Source organism: Python bivittatus, unplaced genomic scaffold, assembly GCF_059951505.1.
Source record: "Python bivittatus isolate LINGU-HERP-01145 unplaced genomic scaffold, Pbiv_v1 ctg000020_np1212, whole genome shotgun sequence".
Taxonomy (NCBI): Eukaryota; Metazoa; Chordata; class Lepidosauria; order Squamata; family Pythonidae; genus Python; species Python bivittatus.
The window spans coordinates 65,872,788-65,895,885 of record NW_028277030.1 but is presented as its reverse complement, the minus strand read 5'-3'; the positions used below and the strand labels follow the sequence as shown (position 1 = coordinate 65,895,885).

Here is a 23,098-nt window from a genome sequence, read left to right as displayed (position 1 = left end):
GTTGCCAAGCATCTGAATTTTGATCACATGACCATGGGGGACGATGCAATGGTTGTAAGTGTGAGGACCGATCGTAAGTCACTTTTTTCAGCACCGTTGTAACTTCAAACAGTCATTAAACAAATGGTGGTAAGTCAAGGACTACTTGTACTTTAAATATTCAAAATCACAGTAAGTCTACCCAAGAATCAGGAATATTTTGAAATAAGAATAAGCCTGCAGAAGTGGTACACCAATACGACTTATCAGCATGGCATTATGATCTTGACAGCACTCTCCAAATATATATATCGATATTATCTATTTCTATATATCTTAAGAATCTGTGCAGACAGAGCAGGTAGGTAGTCCTCACTTAACAACCATAATTGGGACTGAAATTTCTGTCACTAAGTGATTCAGTTGTAAAGCATGATGTCACATGACAATATTACTTAGTGACGGCAGGCCTGGTTTCTGTCATTAAGCAAGGATTGTAGGTCATTAAGCGAGGACCTTACTTGACTGCAATTTGTGACTTCCTGCTGGCTTCCAACAAGAAAAGTCAATGGGGAAGCTGGCAGGAAGCTGCAAATCCCAGTGATGACAAGCCTTTCCTTAGGTGGCTTGCAAGCAGTTCACTGGGGCAGGTGAGTGTTATGGAGTGCGGGGAGGGTGGCTGCTGTGGTGTAAGTGCAGGCAGGCAGGTGTGGGGTGCGTGTTGCAGCCTGGCATGAATGCGGCCAGGTGGGGGAGTGCTGCGGAGTGCAGGTGGGTGCACAGGTGGGTGCTGTTATGTGGCACAAGTGCGGGTAGGTAGGTGCAGCAGTGCAATGCAAGTGCAGGCAGGTGGGGTAGCTGCTGCAGCATGGTGGAGTGTGGGCGGGGGGTGGGTGCTGCAGCATGGTGGAGTGTGGGCGGGGGGGTGCTGCAGCATGGTGGAGTGTGGGCGGGGGGTGGGTGATGCGGCTTGGCGTAAGCATGACCAGGTGGTCATTATGGAGTGTGGGTGGGGGGTGCTGCAGGCAAGTGCTACAGAGTATGAGATATTCAGGATCTTGTACTACATAGCAGGACTTCTCAGGAGAAAAAGCGGCAGGAGGAGAGTGACTCATGGGAGCAACTTGTGACCTTCTCTGCCAGCTTGCTCATTAACTCTGCTTGTGGGAAGCCGCCAAGGAAGGTCACAAATGGTGATCATGTGACTGGGATGCTGCAACTGTCGTAAGTGCGAACTGGTTGCCAAATGCCTGAATCATGATCATGTGACTGCAAAGGTGCTGTGATGGGCGGAACTTCGAGAACCAGTTGTACCATTCATTCAGCATTATTGTAACGGTTATTTAAACGGTCGCTGAATGAGTGGTCATAACCCGAGGACTACCTGGATAAACAAGCCTTATAATTTTGTGCTATCAAAGAGTATAATAACTTGCTTGGTCATCACAGCCAAATGTAAAAGCCTGAAAGTAATTAAACTGCAGAAAAATAGACTGAGAACATATAATTAGTCAGGACTGGAGGGGACAAGCTAAACATAACTTCCTAAAGAACTGGCAATTACAAATAACTAGATATGGTGAAAAAGTCCCAATTCTGAACAGCTGACACATAATGCAGTTGTATATGTGTGTCTGTGTATGGTTTTGCAACCTAACTAAGGAAATTTCAAATAGTTAATCAAATGAGCTTTAGACAATTAATCAACTGATCTATTACACTGGCATAAGTTTGCATATGAATAAAAACACAGTATTTTTGCAGTAAGATGCATATTTTTGTTTTAGATGATGTGCACATTCAGAATCACAGGCATAGTCTTAGAAATGACATTCTTCTTTTGTAAAAGAAATTAGAATGGATCACATGGTACATGCCATCTGCTGTTTTTATTAGCATTTGTACTAATAATCATGGTAACTTAAGTCCCATTGTGATGGGTTTATCCTAAGCATGACTAAATCTGGAATGGATCCAATTCCATATATCAGCTTTCCCAAAGCCAAGGTGCAAATTTTTCTTATATATTAAAGTTGTGTTTGTATACATATTGGTGTGGGTGTGTGCCTGGATGTGGACTGCAACATGTTGAGACCTGCAATATTTAATGAGATTTTTATATTTTAAGACAGATTCTGTTGCTTTCATGATTCAGAACTTTGTGAAGCTGAGGTAAAGAGAAAGCTTCTTTCCTAATACAGCAATTTCCCTTTGATAGAAAGTTTTTACACAAAAGAGTATTCAAAACATACACTTTTTCCACCAGCTATACTGTGCTTTCTTAATCTGAATGTATAGATTTGCTTGTTTTCTCGATGTACTCATTATGTAAGATTAACACGGATTACAATGAACATATTCTCTTTTTCTTTATGATACTAAAAAGTGGTCATATTGGAATCAAAAGCTGTAAAATAAACAGCACATCTGGAAAAGCACAATTAACATGCTTGGAAATGGAAAGGGAGATGATGCAAATATTCATGCTCTATAAAATGTCAAGTTCAATGCCTTGCTGTGCACCAGACTGCTTAAAGTAGGGGACCTTCTAGTGTTAAGAAAGCCCCTTAATGCATAAAAGACAGCATAATTGCAAACTGTGTAATTTTATTAAAATCAAGCTTCTAACATTTAAAATGAAATGCATATTTGAAGTTTTATGCATTTTATCAATTAAATGCAAGTGGAAATGTCACAAAGCAGAAATATTTGCTGTGTTAAAGGTCTCAGATCAAAGATTAAATCTCAGGATTCTTAACACCCAAAGAGAGCAAAATAGCATTTTAATGAAAAGACAAACAAGCCCTTTTAACATATTCAGTCTCTCCCCCTCTTTCTATTTTCCTTTCTCTTTCTCCAATTCAATGAGCTCCATATTCTAGTAATCAGGACTGGAGAAAACAATTCTTTGTACTCTACATTTAAGTCCCACCTACTAGCATGAATGAATTGATGCTACTTTTCCAGAGTTATTTACTTCAACATAAAGTAAATAACCAAGATTTGTGGCCTAATATTTCAACCACAGTTAGGCTGAATATTGTCATTTACAGCAATTATCCCATAATGCAGGCTTTCTTCTAAGACAACATTTGTCCGTGAATTAAAAGAATCTCAGTTCAAGAATCAATCATAATCAGTAGGACAAGAATTGGAAAACCATGTAACACAACCTACATTGTACTTGGTCACATATAAAACACTGCAGAGCATACAACACACATTGTATAGCAATTTGTAAAAACAGAATAAAAGATAACAGTATACAATAATAAAAAAAGAAAGCCACTGATTTCCATCTACCTACACTTTCTACTCCTTGAAAGGCACTGTGCCTGGCAAGCTGCCAAACATGCTCCTTGCCATGCGATTTTGCAGTTTCTGTTTGCAGATAGATAATTCATATAGAAGTCGGCTACAGCGCCTGGAGATGTTTGTATTCAGGAGACTACCATGGTGCTAGGGAGAGCCTTAAAGAAAAGGCAAGGCAGGAACATTTCTGGGGTTTTTTCCCTACCCTTCCCACATGGGCATACTCAAGGGACAGTGTTTTTATCTCTTCTCTCAAGAATTGCTGAAGGATGGATCTTAAAACAGCGGTGATGATAACCCCCTGCCCTATCTTTTATTCTCATTCCAGGCTCGTTAAGGCCTTGAACAAGGGAACTCTTAGATCCTGAGATTTAGTTATTGCTCTCACTTGTTCAATAATTTTTGAAAGTTCTCTTACATAAATGTTCTTTTTTAAGTGATGTCACTGGGCTTAGAACATACTGCATATTATTGGCTGCACTGCCCTGCTAATGGCAAGAGCAGAGAAGGAAATTCATTATGAAGATTGCTATGAAAAAATGGTATAGTTGATCTTCCCCAGTCTCTTCTGCTTTTCTTGCTGTTTTCACAGAATCCTTCATGCCTTACACAGTATAATCTTTCCCCCCCCTTTTTCTTTAAAATAGAACTTAGCACGTGCTCACATTTGCACAAATGGGTCCTTGTTTTACACTGCTTAATAGGAGAAAGTATTGCTCAATGTCTCGCCATTGTCATTTTTTCCCCCCTTAGGTACCTTTCCTCTAATCTAAGAGTCTATGATTTCATGAGGAAAGAATGTGGCTCTATATTTCTCAAGTGTAGCAAAGCAGCAACCCTGAAGGAGAACACTCTATTACAGCCATCTTCCCTAAGTCTCAACACGTTTGGCAATACAACTGCGGTACAGGAAGGAAATATTACTGGGACTGAAGCTGGAATGCCTCAGCCCATTTATGAAAGTAGAAATTCCATTATGCTCAACTTTCCTGTATGAGGAATGTAGGCATGTGAAAGATTACATTGAAAAACTCTCTCTTTGAATGCTCCAAAAAGAATGGGCACGTAGTTCCTTTTCCAAAGGTAAGTCTGATTTGATTGTTACACCCTGATAAACTTTACATGTCTACTCCCTTTAAGTATGTAAGAACCTTGTTGAATTAGAGGATGGCCAGAACTAAGCAAAATACTCAAAAGTTTTTTTGTTTTCTGCAATGTTCTGATACAGTGTTAAGGAATGATTGCTCTAAAATCTAATCAAGAGACTAATAAACTTTGTCATCCATATTGCTATTTATCTCTGCTTGTGGTTTCCAAACCTTGCCTTAGCAAATGCTTCCCAATAGCGCTGTGCAACATTTTGGATTAAATTCTGGAAAGAAGCTTTGAAGGGCACAGGGGTACAAATGTAGCCCCTGTCTGTAGCTCTTTAAAGGAGCTGGGCCTTTCCCTGGGTTTGCTTGGCTGTTTCACGCCGAAGGATTTTTTTTTTTAAATTGAACCTGAAGTGTTGAATATTCCCAATTAACTTTTTTTTTAAAAAAAGCATGCCTTTTTCTATCATCCATGTGCTTGACTCTTTACACTACAAATTACAAAAGGACAGTCCTCTACCCCAAACAGCTGATTATATAAACATCAACATGGGTGAATAACAGAATAAGAAGACTGAAAGGGAGACGAAGATAAATTGAAAAAGGATATACAGTTAGTGCAGTGATATGTCTTTCAGCTCAGCTATAGAAGGGCTTGAGATTTACAGAGTGGACACAAGGTATCACAGAACAGGGAGGTTTCCCCACAACTTGTTTGCCATGGGCTCCTGGGCATTGCAGAATGCTTTGGAGTGTGTTCTAAGAAGCATTGTTTCTCTGCACAGACACCCCATGCAAAACGACAATGCACTTAGCATGTGTCTGTGACTTGTACACTGTTGCAGATTGTACAGAGAAGACTAAAAGCATTCACTGGTTGTTTTTCAATTTAATCTGTCCAACATTATTGATGTTTGCCAAGAATGCCCTTTAGAAACCAGCAGTCAGTTTTTGGTAAAGACTTCTTTTAAATTCAAATATAAATTTAGAATACTTTGACAATGTGTACAATTCAAAGGAGGCTGAGAACTTCATGCTCTTGTAGGTTCAGAGCTCCATGAATCTTAAAAGCTTTGCCCAAAGGTATGCACCTCTTATTTTTAATGTGATCCAGTAGTTGGTAGAAGCCTATTATCTTAAAAGGGTGAAATGTTACTTCTCACTCAATGCAACTGCATAAATATTTTAAGAACAGCATAAATGTTATTTTAGAATGTTTCTACACAGGATGGTTTCTGTTTCTAAGCACCTATGTATAATTTGTACTTGAATTATGGGGAATAATTTATGCATCCATTTGGGAACAGAGCAAGGGGGAGCTTCAGCAGGATAAGTAAATGATAATTATTTAACAAGTGACCAGCTCAGTGCTCTAGCTAATTTTGAACTCTCTTGTTTAAGTCCCTCAAGGGCATGCTTTGGCATTCAGACTTAAGAAGCATTAGCGGAGCCTCTTATTATTTCTGTCGGGAAGCGTGTCCTGTCCAGAGTCACTTAGGTAATCAATGTCAATTTATACTAGACAGGAGTTGCACCAGCCTTAGCATCTGTTATTAAACCTGTTTCCAGAGAACAAAATTACACTTAATTCAGAGCAAGGTATATAAATAATCCTTTTATGTATCAAACCAGCTATGTACATTAAACAGTATGTACAGACTTCTAGGTTGTTTTCCTTTGAGGGGGTAACTATATTATTATAGTACAAATGCAATATGAACAAATTTTAGCAGGTTTTTATGGCTAATGTGACTAGGCAGCCTTTAAGTCCTCTGTACTATGGGCTGGTTCAGATAGAAGGGGAAATGTAATCTCTGGAGGAGACATCCTGTTAACTGAGTTGGATGTAGGAATACTGTTGATGGGAAATTGGCCCAGAAAGAAGTCATCACTCTGATGTCAACTCTCATCTAACAGAGCTCAGGCTTGCAAGTGTAAGGTGGCCGTCTATCTCTCTCCTCTGACTCCACTTCTAGCCTGCCATGTTTGAATGTTTTCAACCTGGTATGAATTTCCCCTAATCCCTAATCCCAACAATGAACTTTCTGTGGTCCTGCTTTCTGCTGAACACCTCTACTTCCCTGGAAGCCTGGGACATGACAAGCCTAGTTTCTAGGAATTCTCTGAATCTGGATAAAACCTGGAATTTAGAGTGGGCTAGGATGATTTGGGACAGACTGTTATTTACATAAGAAGGAGCAAATAGCTCTAACCTGCCTTGTCTTGACTGAAAATCTTTCATAAAGCTTAAATCCTGATCTGTTGTCCTTGAATTCTGGTGCATAGCAAAAGATGATGGTGAAGCAACTGTACCAAAGCAAAACAAACAAACAATAATACAACATTTCCCATTTGTATAAAATGCCACAGCAGTTGTAGAAGGGAAGAACTGCTAGTGATCCACAGATACGTCCCCAAATTAAAATGACTGCCTTGTGACCAGATCACCATCACTGTATCTTTTAAGGATGAGTAACTCATGGGAGTTGGAGAGATATAATTCTCTCTTACTAGCTGGAGGGATCAAGACAGAGTACAGCATGGATGCATGTCAGTCATACTGCAGATTTTAAGGATTCCTGGGACCACTGACAATTTTGTGGAAATGGCCTGAGCAAACAGTATCTATATTCATTCAGAGATGAAAACAAAAAATGTTATTATGAGGTGCTCAGGGTGAATTATGCCAGATTCATTAAATGAGTTGTGCCACCAGAAGGGATGTCTAGTAGAGCACCAAGATGGTGCTTTTGAATAGAAATGTAACTTTACCCCTCCCTGTGATCCTTTTCTTATATAGCACTGGACTGTTCCTTCTGTAGAAAGCTGGGGCAAGTAGGGCTTGCATAGATGGAGGACACATACAGATATGTGCATGTTGGGGCCACTCTATGGAGGTCATGTGAAGATGTTGTATTCAGAAAGCCAAGCAAAAGGGAAGAAAAGAACTAAAAAAAGTGTTTTGTTGTGTTTAGTTTTGTTTTAACAAAAGAAGTTCTGCTATGCATACCAGGAAAAAGTTATAATCAATGCCTGGGCTCCAATTATTCTCAGTTCAGGAAGAGAAAAGAACAAATTTTAAAGGGAAGAAGACTTCTTTTTTAATGGAACATGATCAACTCTCCCAATAAGAACCAGAGAATTAATTATGCTTCAGAATAGTCAGAAGTAAGTTGGAATGAATTATTCTAGATTTGACTGAGATGATGCCAGCTATTTCTGGAGAATGACATCTGGTCTCCAAAATGTATTTAGCATAGCTTTAATTTCTAAACTGGACAATTATGTAAGGACTGCATTGATTCTAATTCACACATTCTCTCCTTCCTTCCTTCCTTCCTTCCTTCCTTCCTTCCTTCCTTCCTTCCTTCCTTCCTTCCTTCCTTCCTTCCTTCCTTCCTTCCTTCCTTCCTTCCTCCCTCCCTTTCCCCTTCTCTTGCATGGTTCCCTGGACATGAAAAATATTTGCTTCTTCTTTCAAACAAATACAGTTCCCTGATATCCTACAAGCATACTTTTTTCAAGCTGTGATTTGCAAAAAAAGAGAATTAAATTCTTCCCCGTCCTAAATAATAATAATAATAATAATAATAATAATAATAATAATTATTATTATTATTATTATTATTATCCTCAGTTTCCCAAATACATACATAATGATTTCTGTCTAAATGGTTCCTGCATAACGGCTGACTGTTAATAACTGATGCATTAATTTATCATAGAAAATGTATCAGTCAAAGCCCAAAGTTAGAGACAACTTTTGAGCTGCACAAATGTGGACCACAACTTGACAGCAGAGGGACAAAAACAAAAATAAACAACAAAAAACCAAATGAACCCACCAACAGCTATTTGCTGCTGTCTACGGTACAACCAAGATATGGCAGCACTTCCCAAAGTACCACTAAGGGCTGATTCAGAAGAATATTTAATTTATGGTCACCACTGGAATGAGGGGACACTTGAAAGCAGAGACCAATCATTTGTAGCTTTTGGCCAAAACGTTGAACCAAGATTTAACTTGCTCACTGTTTCCTTTGACAATTAAACTATTATAGGAATGTATGCGACATTGCTCAGAATATATATTTAGTAGTTAAGTCATTAAGTGAGTACTCCTCTCAAAACATTAAATATGAATACATACTACTATTATGCTTATAAAACACAATAGGAACTAATGTGATATATACAGTATTTCTATTTATACTTATATCTGTTGTTCCTTAAGTATTAATTACCTTTGATTGCATTGTATTGTTAGTGAATCTTGCTTTTGTTAACTGGTATGGGCTGGGTTTGACTAGGAGTGGGCAATATTCAAATTGGGTAAATAATATTAGGCCTACATATGCTTTAAAAATAATTTTAAAAAAATACTTGCACAAGCCCACCACTTTTCTGCTGTTTATTGAAATAGCAAGAATATGGATGCCTTTGATGGATAGCCTAAAGTTTAATCCTTGTGAGGGGCCATTTATCTGTAATATTTTTCTTATTAGTCCCCTCTTTTTTTTTTTTAAATAATGCCTAAACAGGGCTGCTCTTTTCCTTCTTTCTCTCCTGGTTGGATCTATTTTACTTTCCCCTCATCTCTGTGAAATTTTATTCCCCTCGTCTTTTTTCTTTACCTTTCTTGTGCAGATGTTCCTTCCCTTTCAATCCAGGCTCCCCCCTTTTGTGCAATATTTGCTAGAACAAGCAGGGGGAATGGCAGATGTGCTACTGCACTTAGGTTTTTCTGTGTATCAGAGTGGATTGTGAGCAGCAGAGCAAAGTAGGTATATGTAGATGGAGGATCAATTAATTTTATGAATGTGGTACCTTATTGAATAATTAGTAATTATTAATTACTAATTAAAATTATTGTTTGTCCTGGTTCTGACTCCCCCTGTTTTTGTGGGGAGTGTCAATTATACACACACATACACACACAAGTTCACATTCCCGCATTGATTTGGGTGGGGAAGAGTCCAAGTTTGGTTTTAGCTGCAGTTAGCTTAATTTTTATCCGTTTATATTTTCTGTCCCTTTTCCAGAGGGGTTGTCTTCAATTCAAGTAAAAATGGTACCTCTGTAACTCCATGTGCCCAGCTGTTACATGTCTGTATGCCATGGCTGAGCTAGTTAACATTTCCTTGATGATTTGGGATGTCTAGCAATGGAGAAGCAATGCTCAAAGCAGACTTGATGGGTTGATTCAGAACGCAGGTCACAGAATTGATGAAACGAATCAGCAAAAAAGGTTTAATGACAATATATATGTATTTGGTTATTTAGATCTAAAAATGTTACAGATTCTTTTCACTCTCTCAAGTTCACAGTGTGATTGTAGCCTCTCCAGCATTCATGCATAGAAGCTTCATTAGCCAGCTGGCTTGAAAGCAACCTAAAATAATGTTATCTGTTCTCCTTGCTGCTTGGGAAGGCAAATTCTGACTTGTCTTTTTGCACCTCCTCATTAGCTAACACTGGAGACTGCAGCAGCCCCATGGCTTCTTTAAATTAGCACTAACTCCTTTCCTCTGATCCCGGGTGTCACTACTTTTAGGTAAACAGTGTCTCCCTCTGCCAGGACTGAAATCAGATAAAAGGCTTGCATACTCACACATTGCAAAGAGTGCTCTGCAAATCAGTCAGCCAGAAAATGCTGCAGCACAAACAAAATGGTCAACACGGGGTTTTGATCTTATTTAATTTCACCAAAGAGAGGTAGAAAGTAAGAAAGCTGGAGGCAGAAGATCATATCACAGAGTTCTTCTGAATCAATGGCCAACATATAGTACAGAAGAGAGACTGATTTCAAGGGTTAAACAAAAAAGATATTGGCTTGAAATGGGGGCATGGCATCCTCTTGTAAGTAACCCTCCATCAGGGATAAAAACTTATATAACTAACTTCACTAACCAAGCAGGGTCAAGTGATATTCAAGAAGTGGTAATGGAGGGCTAGCTATGATTCAATTGTAGATGAGGCAGCTGACCTGGCATGTATAATTGAGACCTAGGTAGCCTGGAACAGGGAGTTCCCCTCTTGGAAATGTTTCCACCCAGTTTCAGGTTTGGCATCAGCCACAACCCTGGGAAGAGGAGTAGCTATTGTTATCCATGAGCCAGAGGGCTTTCAGAGCTTCTGCACTACAGATAGTTGGATGTTATCATCCTCTGGCTGAAGCTGGGCTCTAGGGAACAGTTGGGATTGGTGCCTTCCCTGCTACACAGCATCATCCCTGCCTGGCCTGCTGATTCTGTTGACGTGCTGGCTATGGACCCTGTTAATTCTCAGGGCTTTCAATCTGTGCCAGGTGACACTGAGTCCAGAGCAGTTGCCATGGACCTGTCCAAAGTAACTTAACCCTGACACATACTGGTCACACTTCAGATTTGTTTTTTGCCTCAAGGCAGTTGTAACACGACGTGGTAGTGGAAGACACTCCCACCAGTCTGTTGACATGGTCAGATCAGTCTCTGCCTTTCAGCATACTCTACCCTTCAGGGAGACAGGGCCTTTTAGAATGGCTTGGCCCAGGTGAGTTATGGATCTGTTGGTTCCAGAGGGAGCTTAGAGTCTGGTGGACAGTTCAGCTGAAGCTAAGTCACAACCTGGAGTGGGTGAGTGGCTGATGCCTTAGATCACATTGCCCCTATAAAGCCTCTCCCTGTGCACTAATATCCAGGGTGCATCTTGGTTTTCCAAGGAACTTTGGGAGGTGAAGAGCTAGAGTAGTCTGAAGCACTGTTGCAGGAAGATGAAGAACATGCCTGATTGAATATGAATAAGAGCCCATACGGGATTACATCATCACCAATCTGGAACTTAATACTGGAAGTGATACATCGAATTATAATACGAACTCTATACATAAGAAAACTCAAATTTGGAATGTGGCATGATTCCATGTATAAAATTATAATCTAAGAATAGGTTCCACTTAGAGGAAAACTCTACATCAGAATTACTTTTTACATATGAAGTTATTGTGAACATAAAGGGTGGCACTCACCCTGTGGAACATCATTCCACCTAAGATTAGGTTAGTCCCAACTCTGCTGGCATTTCTCAAGGCCCTAAAAGCTTGTGTTTGTGCCTGGGCCTGGTGCCCCATAAGTGGGATAGAGCCCGTCTCTTGGCTTTGTTGACAGTTATGTTATGATGCTTTGCTGCTATGCGTTTTTATTTTATATTATGTATTTTATTCGTTTTTATGTATTTTACTGTAAGCCACCCAGAATCACATATGAATGTGTGATTGAATGAATGAATGAATGAATGAATGAATGAATGAATGAATGAATGAATTTGGACAACCATTCTTGCAAGGTTGTTTTTTTATTTTTAAAGTGTAAGCCACCCAGAGTTGCCTGGAAGTCTCCAAATTATATTAATTAATTAATTAATTGTTGAGATGGTAGCAGAATAGATCTGTCTAGGATTGCATTGGTAAAGAATATGAGCATCATAAATCTGTTCATCAGCAATTCAGCTCTCACTAAAAGTTATCCAAGGAAGTGGATGCTCAGCTGACCGCAGTGGCCAGGAGTGCTTTTGCCCACTTCCAGCTGGTGCTGAAGAAGCGGTATCTGTCATAGTGATATATGCCTCAATCACTCCCTGATCACATTTCTGTAACATACTTAGGATAGAGCTACCCTTTAATAATTATTATTTAGGAAGCCTAGCTATTATAGAACATGGCAGCCAGACTGCGGTCTGAACTATATTACAAGCTTTGTCTTACAGAAATTATACTGGCTGCTGTTTGGCTTCCAGATTCTACTCAGGTAGTTGATTCTTATCAACAGTGCTCCAAATGGCTTTTTCCAAATGAGCCACCCTGTGTTACGTTAATAATCTGGAGCCTTGCTCAATGTTGCAATATTAAATGAGGATAGACTCTGGGACCAGAGAGCAAGGTTTTCACTGTACTGATATCTCAGCTCTGAAATTATTTTCCCAAAGGGATTATTCTGTACTATATGAAGATATGAGTCCAGTATTGTCCTCAAAAGTAATATAAACATTCTTAATGGATGGAACATATAGATTTCTGAGCAGGAGCCACATATTATTTGATAGCATAATACACAGTAGTGCTGCTCCTGTAGACAACATTATGTACTATATGGGAACATGAAAAGTCAAGAAATAAAGGCTTCCCCAAGGAATGATGCTAACACCATTTGCCATTTCTCTAGTTTTAATTCTTTTCTTATAAAACATAAAAGTCACAAGCATACATCACTATATTTCCTCAAGACCTTGTTATCTGATCCAGCAGAAGTTCCATCTGTCATTCAGAGTTATGTAAAAATAATTACAAATAAACATAAATAAAATTATACATGAACTTTCTTCTGAGTCTTCAGTTCCAAAAATTTCAACCTGTAATACCCAGTTAGATAGCTTAATTCACCATACTTCTATTAGTAAGTTGATCCTGTTAAGTGTATCAGTTAAAAACTTCACTAAGCAGAGGATTTGGTAGTCACAAGGAGATGAAGCAAGGATTGCTCTTTCAATGGCTGTATCCTTTTGAGACCAGAAGCCCAGATGGCAGTGGTGAATAAAAGTAACAAGTTGAGCCCAAGCGGCTTCTCTGTGCCATGCAATGGTAACCACCCTGTGGTGCACATTCCTATTGTCCTCCATCCTTATAGATAATAAATGCCTCAAGAGGATTTAATTCTAACTAAATTAAATTAAGGGAAAGTTGGATACTCAGTAGACAACAGATTCATATTAGCTTTAGATGGCCTTCATTTTTTCATCACTTATTGTATGCCTTTGGATCGAGGGTCTCCAACTCAAAACATCATGAGTGCCACACAAAGACTCATTAGCCTGAGGGCCACACCACTGAGGCCTCTTCATTTATTAAAACAGAAGTCTCTAGTGAGTCAAAATTGAGGGGGAAAAAAGAGTAGCATAGTATCTGATTAATTAAATGAAAATCTTTACCTCAAACACAGCTACTTGTGAAAGAGAGTTTTGAAAACATTATTTCACTTTGGTTACTTAGCTGGCAGGCTTTTCATTAAGCAGATAACAACAAGACCTGGCAATGGCTAAGAGCAGGAAAGTTGAAGAAGAGACAGAGGGGCTAATTCTGACTAGACAAGACCAAGCCTTAAGAACAAATGCATGCAAAGCCAGAATCAAGAAGAATCTTATAGCAACAGACAGCAAATGCTGCCTCTTCAAAGAGGCTGAAGAAACAGTGGACCACCTAGTTAGCTGCTGCAAGAAGATTGCACAGACTGGCTACAAACAACGGCATGACAAAGTAGCAAAAATGGTGCACTGGAATATCTGCAATAAATACCATTTGCCTGCAAGCAAGAACTGGTGGGACCACAAAACAAAGTAATAGAAAATGAAGAAGCTAAAGTGCTCTGGGATGTTAGAATTGAAACAGACAAGCACCTGCCACACAACACCCCAGACTTAACAACTGTTGATAAGAAAGACAAAAAAGTCTAGATAGTGGACACTGCAATACTTGGAGACAGCAGAACAGAAAAGAAAGAACTGGAGAAATTAATAAAATATAAAGACCTGCAAATAGAAGTAGGATGACTATGGCAAAAGAAAGCAAAGATAGTACCAATAGTAATAGGCTCCTTGGGTGCAATCCCAAAACATCTGGAGCACCACTTGAAGACCATCGGCACTGACAAAATCACCGTCAATTGCAAAAGGCAGCTTTACTTGGAACAGTTTACATCTTGCGACGGTACCTTTAACACCATCTAACAACAACCTCTGCCTATCCCAAGTCCTTGGGAAGGACTCGATAGGTGGATAAAAATGCCAAATCCAGTCTAAACAACTGGCTGACTGTGCAACCAACAATAATATAATGTTTATATTTCTTTTTCAAGACCATATCTAGGAAGAAATACTCTAGGAAGTTCATCCCATTAAGAGTCCTCACTGTGAGAACCAATGGCATTCCGGGGGTCTGGCACTGCATGGTAAGAAAGGCCTTGGCCCACTATGTGGCATGGCTGGCAAACTGGGCCAGGGCAAGTTGTAAAGGTACTGTTGCTAAGCTGCTCTCCTTCCTGTGGCCCATCCTACATGTCTACATGGTACTCAGCACCCTTATATTGTTGGACAAAGTTCTCAGCATCTAGAAAGTTTTGTTCTGGACCACAGAAAATGACTTGAGCTTGAATATGGCCAATGGGCTGCTGTCAGATCTTTGAGGTAGTCCAGCTTAGGAATCAGAAGCCACAAGAACTACTGGAACTCTGTTGCTATAATAACAACACAATAATAACACAGGCTTGAAAGCCTGGCAAAGATTCTCTCTCTCCTCTTATACTAAAGAGAATCAAAGTGGGTCAATCTGGAATTTTTTTCCTCACCCACTCCTGTGTACCTCGGATAAGTTGATGGTTACTCAATGGTTGCTGAATTTGTTCTTCAAAGCCATGTCCACAGTCCTCCAGAGCTGCAAGTTAGAAATCCCTGCTCCATATTCTTTCTCTATATTAAGAAAATTTAAAACCCTCCCTCCCTCCTCCCTCCCTCCCTCCCTCCCTTCCTTCCTTCCTTCCTATGACATGGCATTGTACCATTATAATACAGAGGTATTGTTTACTATGCTAATGTACAGATTCATAGTATATATGGCTTTTACTAGGGAAAGAAGCAGAAGCAAGAAACTTGAGTATTCATTTCTGGCTAGCTGGCCAGCATAATTTGGTCATTATATTTAAAGAGCTTGTGTTACATATTTTCTCTCTCTAACTCAGGAACCGATGAGAGATGTTTATCTGCATTATGTATGGTATTAATCATACATTTTTTATAAACACATGTGGCAAATAACATAAGCTCCACAGCAGCAATTATATTTTAAGAAAATATTTTACCAGTTTTCTTTTAATTAACTGAGGGATACCATCATTTGGAACACATCTCACAAATCAGTCAGGGGAGGTGGAGAAATGTTTTGTGGGGAGGCAAAATATGTTTAAATTGATTTAAAAATATTTTTAGTATTCTGCAGAATTATCTACATGGCTGTATAAAATATGGCTCCAGATTTATGAATATGAGAATTGCTTCTGAATATGCAGTAAATACTGAGTATAAGAAAAAGGCTAACTTGAATTAATTTACATGAGCAAATAGAGAACACGGGTAGGACTAACCTGTACAGAACTGGACACAGGCAACTATGTCTGACTGTTTCACTGACAACTTTTGACAGAAATTCAGCACACCAATTGAACACAGACCAAATGATGAACCACTTGTTCTCTTGTCTGGCCATCACATACTGTATTTAGGTATATGGTGGAAAAAGAAATCACTACAGATAATCATATTTTATCTAGTGCAACCTTTTCCAGCCTGAGTCCCAGCATACTCATTACTGAGAATTGTTAGCCATTCATAAAGTCTGTAACATTTACTGTATTTGCACCATATACTGTTCCCGTACTGTTATGGGGAACAGCATCCCCATCTTTCACTCTGTTAACACAAGTTTCACATAGTTTTGCTTCTCCTCCCTATCTTCACTGGATTTCTCTGTTACAGGGTTAAGCCAAGTCTGAAATCTGATCTACCATATTAAAAAAATAATCAGTACTAATTCTGCTTTAGACCACAACACAGATCCATATTTTTCTTGATTGAATTAGAGAAAGCTATCTTATTTAATTAACTAAACAGGTCCTAGGAGTGATAGACATACAGTATAGTGAACACAGTAATCAGAGCAAGTGGTAGCATTTTAACTGAACTTGATGTTAACTGCTCTTGACTTGCATCAGACTTAGCACTGGAGGATAGGAGAACAGCAGAAAATCTAAAATTGTAGATTAGCCTGGGATGTTGAAAAAACAAATCCTTTAAAAAAAAAATTAGAGTGACTTCCTTCTGAATTGTCATTTATATAGGATTGTAAATTAGCTGAGATTAACGTGGTCTCTAAGAGTTGCACTGACTTGATGGCACATCAATCAATCAAATAACCTTTAAATTTGCAGGTAAATAAAACAGTATAATTGTTTCTTTGGTTTTAAATGGTGAACACATGTTTCATGGCATTTCTCTTGGATTAGTGGAAAGGATGAAACACCTGTTGTATGATAGTGCTTGGCATCAAATAATTTTATTTGTTCCTTTATAATAAGTAAGTTGTTCATTGGCTAAATGTTTAAAAACTAATACATTGAGTAAACGTTGCCACCCTCTCTGAAAAAAAAAAGAGAGAGAGAGGAAACAACAAACATCTGGCCTATTAATATTCTGCTTATTTAAATGTCCAGAAAAATGAGCAGTTTTATAAAAGGGATTTGATTTTTTGCTGTGCAAAATGGATATGTGCAACATTGTGGTTAGCACTTATAAGATACTGTGCATTTCAACATGAAATGCTTCTCAATCTACTATACAGCAATGGCATGAAAATACCTCAGTTAGATTTGATGGGCACGTAACAAGGTATGAACTACCTCCATGCATTATAATGAAGTTGGGCAAGTGACCTTAGAAGGTGCTGCCAAAAATTGAATGCTGTCCAAAATGAGGATATCAGATTTTCTCTGCAATCTGCTTACTATAGAATATATTATTAGGGCAGCTCTGCTACAGCTGCCTTTTCCTAGCAAAGGAGGATCAGGTTGGTTTTTGGATTTTTTAAAAATGTGTATCTTAATTGGATCTTTCTTTCTTTCCATTTTAAATAACCCACAATATTTTACATATGCCAGAATGGCAGAACGTAAGAATAAATCAAATTCCACATGAAATACTAGTTTTACTTTATCAAAATATACACAAGACAATTGAATAGAACTCAGGAACGCTCGAGCTTCTCTGATTTTTCATAGAGAACAAGCAGATTTCTAAAAAGTCCCCTACCACAGCTCAGTTTCATGGTATCCTATTATAAGATTAACACCACTATTTCTCAGATATTGCAATACAGAAACTTTTGTATAAATGAATATAGTACCAGGCAAGACATTGTTATTCCCAGGCTACTGGATTTTTAAAATTTTTATTTGTCGTGCCTTTGAGTCAGTGACTGCCTGGACTAGTCCCTGAAGTTTTCTTGGCAAGATTTTGGAAGTGGCTTGCCATTGCCTGCTTCTTAGGACTGGGAGAGAGAGTGACTGGCCCAAGGTCACCCAGCTGACTTCATGCCTAAGGAGAGACTAGAAGTCCTGGTCTCCTGGTGTCTAAATCATCACACTAAATTGGCTCTCACTGGATTATCTAGTACATCTCTTTTAGACAGCCCATAATTTAGAATGTTAATGACTAATGTCCAACCCTTGTCATATATTGTCTCAACTCATTCTTACACTAGTCTTCTATGTCCCGCTGAAGCCATATCCTTATTGTCCACATGTTTTGACAATGTGAGAAGTTTCTTCAAGTGTAAAATGCACAGGGTTAGAACTCTGACCTAAACCAGCTTCCCTTCTTATTTCTGGTGAGAAAGAAAATTCATAATGAATGACAGAAGGTATGGGTCCAGAATACAGAAGTAGGGATTAATCAATTTTAAAAATAGGATGAGAAAAAAAAAATCACTATAATTTTACATGTATTCTGCGTTATAAGAATGCTATAAAATACTTAGCTTAGGAAAAAGGGTGCCAACTTCAGATAATAATTCAATTTCAACTTGAAACTTTCTAGTACATATATCATTATTTTCCAACAGTATTACCATACTTCCAGCTATTTATATAACAGAAAAGTTGTTGAATAAGGATTCTTCCACTTAGTTAGAGACCATACAGGGGAACCCAACCCCTGGTGATGGTATGGGCTTCCCATTTCAATTTATCCTTGGTGTCAATCCACATTATTACTAGGAAATTTATTTAAATACTTCTTTTCTTTGTTGACATATAAATGTCCTTATCCTTCATAATCTTCTTAAGTTTGTCAGTGTCTTCCTCTGTAGGATTAATCTCGTTACTTCTCTAGCTTGCTGTCCATCTTTTTTCTATTATTTAGCCCAAGAAAACTAAGCTATCTACCACCTTCTTTGAAGTCTACCGTAAGTTCACTAAGCATGCTGTTTAGCATTACCTTTTTGTTTTCGATATTTAACTTTACCCCATTTTTTTACTTTCCTTGTTTACTTCCATAATGAGCTGTTATAAATCTTCTTTATTTTCAGGTAGCAAAGTGGCATCTGCATATCTCCAGTCTTGATTTCAACTTTCATCTCTTCCAGCCCTGCCATTCTTGTAATATATTAATTGTATAAGTTAAACAGATATGGGATAATGTGCACAATTGTCTTATCCCCTTTTCTATTCCGGAAGACTCTGCTTCTCCAAACCTTTTTCTCATAGTAGCCTCTTGTTCATTGGAAAGATTCCTCAGAAGAATAGATAAGTATTCTGGCATGTCCATTAGCTTTCATATATTCCACAGCTTGTATGATCTATATAATCAAAGACCTTGCTGTAATCAGTTAACCAAAAGCAAACCATCCTCTTAATCTCTCTTACTTTTCCTGCTCTCCATATTTTAGTTGTCTTATCTAATGCACTTCAGCCTTTTCTGAATCCTTCCTGTGGTTCAACATGTAACACAGATACTTTCTCAGTTCCTGAACAGTTAGTTTGCTCTGCCTCCTTCACATACACTGTTTATACTCGTGGAGAAGGCCATCCACGGATAAGCCGACCCTTGAAATTTTCAGTTTTTTCCCCAATATATTCGGAAGGACTTCATTTGTTTTTATGTTTTGTATCAATAAAAGGTGATTTTCCAGAACAGATTCTGTTTTAACTTTTCACTTAACTTTGGCTTATCCATGGGTGGCACATTTTTTATGATATTTTGGTTTGGTTTATCCATGAGTATATATGGGTACTTTAAAGAAGTATTACTATATATTCCCAGGGATAAGCCCATCCATGGATAAGCTGAAGCCATTTTGGGGGGTGTATTTTGGGACCTAAAATTCTCAGCTTATCCATAAGTATATATGGTAATATACTTGAAAGAACTCTATATAATTAAGGTCTAAGTTCAATGTACAAACTTAAAGTGCACTGGAAAAGATCTTTATATCAACATGAGCAACTGCACTCTACTGATCTAGCTAAGATTCTTATTCTTAGGTTGACATTGTGTATGAAGAGTTAAAGCTACCCTACAGTGTGATTTTAGGCCACCGTAAACAAAGGGGAAACTTCAAGATCTCTGCACAGAGGTGGAAAAGGGTTAAACTTTCTATCTTTGGCTACCTGGCTTGCAAAATTTCACATTTCTCTTGCTCAGATTTTTTTTTTTTTAAACTTTAGGGGCACCAAGTTTTTAGCAAGAGAGGATTTTACAAAAGAAACAGCTGAGAACACAAGGTCAACTAAATGCCAGCTTGTTAACATACTTATACAGTACTTAGTGACAAGACTGCAGGGAGGGATAAAATTGGTCTTTTGAAGAATTCCAAGTAATCCAAATTTGCTGAGGGAAAAGTACTTGTGGTCTCTTTAGGACCTTGCTTACTGTTTTCTGTAAGTTTATATTCCACAGTACACAGGTGAATTTCTCATTATCATGCAAAGCTGTTCTAAAATCTTAGCACTTGTTCAAAGTGTTCTCCTCTTTCATGGGCTTACTACATCTACAATGTCAGGGAAGTTTTCCAAACCTCACAACTAGCACCTCCTGGATTCTATTTATCTGGATCCTTGCCCAGCATGGTTTCAACACACGCACAACCTAGTTTTCACTGCCAAATTTTGTTTTGAATAGAATCCTTCTTACTGGAAAGTGTTTAATGTGTGTTTGCTTGTTTGTCTAGAGAACTTGTATCTCACCTTTCAGCACTGCGATTCCAACACAATAAAACCAAAATAAATAATACTGATAAAATCATGCAAAGGAACCAGCAAAAATACTAGTAGCAACTGGCAGTGAGTAGCAGAAGATGTAGCAGTGTTAAGATAAAAACCGCAACAGATGGCTAGAAATCCAAACTAATAAAATAAAATATTCTTTAATGCTGCTCAGATGAAAAGGATTGTTATACCCAAGAAGATGAAAACTGACAGTGGTTTTCCCATTGTCCCATGAAAGAAAGAGGTATAAACTATAGTGAGATATTGCTATAGAAAAAAAAATATTTTCTTGCCTTTACTGCCTTATCCTCTAAAGATAAGAGCACGTGGAAAAAGAGGGGGTCAGAGCAAGTCATTTAGAGAACCTGGTCTCAGGTCTTTGAGGTCTTTATTAAAATCTAGTACTTTGAATATTGTCCAAAACAAAATTGGATACCAATGAGAATGATTATATTAGATATTACAGCTTGGCTGGTTCCATTAATAACCTTGTCATTGAATTCTGCAGCAACTGGTCTTTCCAAACAGTCTTCAAAGGCAGACCCATAGAGAACACAAATGCAGTAATCCAATATTATTGCAACATAGAGCTCCAGTAAGATTTCAAGTAACATTCTTTTTTTAATGATGTTTACACTGGTTTGGATCGATTTGATTCTTACATTTGTTTGCCTTTTGACACATACTTCTGGTGACTTATGTCCTTGCTGTCACCTACACTGATAAATCACAGCGTCAACATCCATTTACCATCTGCCATTCACAGATTGTAGTCTTTCCTTGCTAGGATTTGTTGCTATTTTTTCTGCAATAGACTGAACCCAATATGTTTTGTATGACAGATGTTTACTTATTTTACACAAAAGCAAAAAAGAAGGTGAAATAGAAAAAATTAAAAAGGGGGGAAGGAAAATATTTTAGATGTCATCGTTCTCTATTTGGAGTACTGATAGAAAAGCCCCCACCATGAATTAATTCATGTTTTGTTGACATCAGTGGTCCCCATACGCTTCAGCTCATCAACCCTTCCATGAAGTTTCAGATTGTTCATGAACCCCCAAACATTTATTATATGAAAATAACTTAATAAATACTACTTTAACTAATAGTACTATAAATAATAACAACAAAGCAACAACAACAACAACACTGACTCCTTGGATAGTCCGATGAACCGTTGGGGGTCAATATTGATCACTTTGGGGAACTCCGGTTTACATTGTTCAAAGAAACCAGAGCTGCACTTCCAAGAAAATGATACTAAGACATACAAAGGATTTCTTCACAGAGCTCTCTCTTTTATATCCATGGATGAATACTTGTTGCTCAGTGACAATATTCACTTACATATTAATTCATTGCAGTTCTGTGTTCACATTGTAAGTGTGCATTTGGCTGAGGTTTTAACTTCCTGAAAAAGGGAGTCAGCAGATTTAGCTTATTCTTTAAGCAGAGCTCAGAAATACACAGGGGGCAAATCAATGTTACCTTGCACAGACAAAAAAGAAATACAAGCTGATGATAGTAGACATGTCTTAAACACACATTTTATATGAACAAGTGGAGCCTTCAACACAATAAAAGTTGGAGCATTCTCTTTTCTATAGTGTTCTAAAGTTTTTTCAAGGGATTTCTTCTTTCAAACAAGTGAAATGTGATTTTCACTCATCTTCAAACAGGTCATATATGCAAGGTAACTCAGAGTAATTTGCATTTACTCCCATAAAATGTGAAAAGATACACCTTTAACTGTAGCTATCATTATTAATGGTAGAGCAAGATACAGCGTATTTTCAGCATAAGTACAAGGAAGCTAGGGAAGTATTCAAACATTCTACTTAATTCTGCCCCAAAGGAGCAAATGGCAGATTTACAGAACAATCCTGCCCATTTCATATGGAGAGTTCCAATTTGATCCCAGAGGAAAGAAGAATGGTCTTTGCCCACCTTTTCTCCAAAAGGGAAAGAAAGGGAAAAGAAGTTAGGATTGCTTTCTATGTTCTAGGGGTATGCCAAAGATCTATGGAGATCTATAGGAGGACCCTTCAATCTGCCCTCTCCAACATGAGGAAAATAAGAGCTGCAAAGGCTTCCATGATGCCTGAGACCTCCTGCTCCACTCCTGGAGGGGAAGTACAAAGTACCTTACAAAATCTGGACTGACCTTGGTGATATCACAACATTGTAGCCTTACTGGCCTTTCTGTACCAGCTGTAAAAAGGAAAAGGCTCATTTTTAAAAAAATAAAACCCAGGTGTTACTGATGTCTGTTATGAACACATGCAAAACTGGCATGTTCATCATCTTCTCCTCTTATGACTCTGTTCAGTGCATGCTGTGAATGGAGGCAAGCTTTTCAGATTAATGCTGCAGAATATTTTCTCTCCATGTAGAGCCTGTAGATGTCAGTGACTTCTCACCAATGAACCCTGAATGTATTCTAGAGAGTAAAACCACATATATAGTAGGAGACTCTATGAATAAAAATGCAAACATTACTTGAATGATGAAATTTCACAATGACACAAGAAATTAGTTGCTCAATTCAGGGATTCACAATTATTCTTGGATGGCCAGTTCCAAAAATGGGTCCCTTTCCAACCTATCATGGTTTCACTGATTTTCATCCAACTGAATAACAGATGCATTGAAGGTAGTAGATTCAGTTTTGCTATGTGATGATCCATAGAATCAGTTATTTTGACATTTCTTTCTCTATTAGACAGGCTTTAATCACTTTCATTTTCTCACATTTTTGGCTTAAAGTTTCAGGTGGAAGTGCCCATGCCACTGTTAAAAAACCTGCTGAATACTTCGCTCATACATTTCTCCTGTGGAACAGATCTTACCCAAGAAGGAAGGAAGGAAGGAAGG

At 38.2% G+C, this 23,098-nt stretch overlaps 1 protein-coding gene and 1 long non-coding RNA gene across 4 annotated transcripts in view; one reads left to right on the top strand and one right to left on the bottom strand.

The window, feature by feature from the left end:
* NKAIN2 (sodium/potassium transporting ATPase interacting 2) overlaps window positions 1-23,098 on the bottom strand; it is a 585,360-nt gene that overhangs the window by 201,719 nt on the left and 360,543 nt on the right. The gene's annotated exons all lie outside the window — the stretch shown is intronic.
* LOC148217073 (uncharacterized) lies at window positions 4,232-23,093 on the top strand. The gene is made up of 3 exons (XR_015797955.1): window positions 4,232-4,374; window positions 5,787-5,883; window positions 22,991-23,093. It is a non-coding gene; the product is annotated as an uncharacterized LOC148217073 (long non-coding RNA).